Raw genomic sequence first — 2,075 nt, 5'->3', positions numbered from 1 at the left:
AGACAAGGAGTCCAGGCATCATGAATGCTCAGAAACTTGAACTCTCTGATGGGTTTCAGGAAAACATTTTTAAAGGCCAGGTGAGGGACGAGGTCACTGGGGTCTGTGATCAGCTCGTGCACAATCTTTGATTGGTTGATGATGAAGTAATAGGACCATGTCACAGGGGTTAACATTATCAGTCCTTGGGCTCCAGTAGGTCTGGGGGCTACTGCTGCTCATGGTCATTAAGTAGTTAACTTTTTCCATTTGGTGGGAGTTTTGGCATCTGTAAAAGGACTCAAGGCAATTTGCATCAGATACTGTTATCTAGGTAATTCAGAGGAGAATTAAAGCAGAGGACGTCAGGGGGATGGGCCTGTCCTGGGAAGTCTCCCTGGGAAGATGGGATCAACTGGGAAGGGTCCTGGGTTTAGGGCACAGCCAAGCAGGGTTCTGCCTCCCCTGTGCTCAGCTGCTTCAGTCCTGTCCAGTTCTTTGTGACCACAAGGACCTTTGCCCACCCGGCTCCTCTGTCCATGGGATTTCCCAGGCAAGAATACTGGAGTGGGCTGCCATGTCCTCCAGGGGTCTTCCTGGCCCAGGGGTCCAACCAGCATCTCTCACATCTCCTGCACTGGCAGGCGAGTTCTTCCCAGTGCCACATGGGAAGCAACTCCCACCACACCCCCAACAGAGATGGAACACTTCACAGATTTGCGTGTCATCCTTGCACAGGGGCCATGCTAATCTTCTCTGCCCCATTCCAATGTTACTGCATGTGCGGCTGAAGCAAGCACTCTTTCTCCCCCAGCTGCCCTCTTCTCAGCCGCAGTTCCTGAGGGGAAAGAGTAGTCACTCAACATTCTCATCTTTAAGAGCGAAGCTGACTCTACCTACTTTTAAGGAAACAGGTGTCACAGACAATTTTTCAGAGCCAATGACACTGTGATACCTGCAGGTGGAAATTCTTGGCACTTTGGGGCTCCTGAACTAAAGAGTTGTGTAAGCAACATAGCCTGTCGGGTTTTCCATGTTATGTGTTTTTTGGCTCTGTGGAGTTTTAGGTGTTCTCTTGAATGTAATGACTTATTGCACATGCCTACTGAAAACAAACGCACAACCTAAGAGCAGTGAGTTTCAGTTTTGTTTGGGGACCTAAGGACAAAGGCCCAGGAGATAGCCTCTCAGATAGCTCTGAGAAACTGCTCCAAAGAAGTGGGAAGAGCCAGTTAATACATACATACATATATACATACATACATATATATAGTGTTTTGGGGGGAAGCTGGGAAATACATTTCATTTCAGTTCAGTTCAGTCGCTCAGTCGTGTCCGACTCTTTGCAACCCCATGAATCGCAGCACGCCAGGCCTCCCTGTCCATCACCAACTCCAGGAGTTCACTCAGACTCACGTTCATTGAGTCAGTGATGCCATCTAGCCATCTCATCCTCTGTCGTCCCCTTCTCCTCCTGCCCCCAATCCCTCCCAGCATCAGAGTCTTTTCCAATGAGTCAACTCTTCGCATGAGGTGGCCAAAGTACTGGAGTGTCAGCTTTAGCATCATTCCTTCCAAAGAAATCCCAGGGCTGATCTCCTTCAGGATGGACTGGTTGGATCTCCTTGCAGTCCAAGGGACTCTCAAGAGTCTTCTCCAACACCACAGTTCAAAAGCATCAATTCTTCAGCGCTCAGCCTTCTTCACAGTCCAACTCTCACATCCATACATGACCACTCAAGCATAAAAATATTACTGTTATTCACAAAGGCTTCCCTGGTGGCTCAGTGGTAAAGAATCTGCCTGCGATAAAGGAGACGCAGCAGATGCAGGAGACCTGGGTTTGAACCCTGAGTGAGGAAGATCCCCCTGGAGGGGAAAATGGCAACGCACTCCAGTATTCTTGCCTGGAGAATCCCACGGACAGAGGAGCTGGGTGAGCTACAGGCCATACGGTCGCCAAGAGTAGGACACGACTGAAGGCACTGGGCACACAGGCACGCAAGCTCGTCACAAAGAACAGGCATCTCAATTAATGATTTTAGCACTTGTCTTTCTGTGGGAGAATGCAAGCACCTGGATCTGAGATCACGGAA

General features: G+C 49.4%; 1 non-coding gene across 1 annotated transcript; it reads right to left on the bottom strand.

Annotated features, from left to right (window-relative positions):
* Window positions 1-672: 672 nt before the first annotated feature.
* On the bottom strand, window positions 673-779 carry LOC138422063 (U6 spliceosomal RNA). The gene has a single exon (XR_011249735.1). It is a non-coding gene; the product is annotated as a U6 spliceosomal RNA (small nuclear RNA).
* Window positions 780-2,075: the final 1,296 nt, after the last annotated feature.

The sequence above is a fragment of the Ovis canadensis genome, chromosome 16, assembly GCF_042477335.2.
Source record: "Ovis canadensis isolate MfBH-ARS-UI-01 breed Bighorn chromosome 16, ARS-UI_OviCan_v2, whole genome shotgun sequence".
In the NCBI taxonomy this organism is placed as follows: Eukaryota; Metazoa; Chordata; class Mammalia; order Artiodactyla; family Bovidae; genus Ovis; species Ovis canadensis.
Note: the sequence above shows the minus strand (reverse complement) of the source record. Positions and strands in the feature narration are given on the sequence as shown.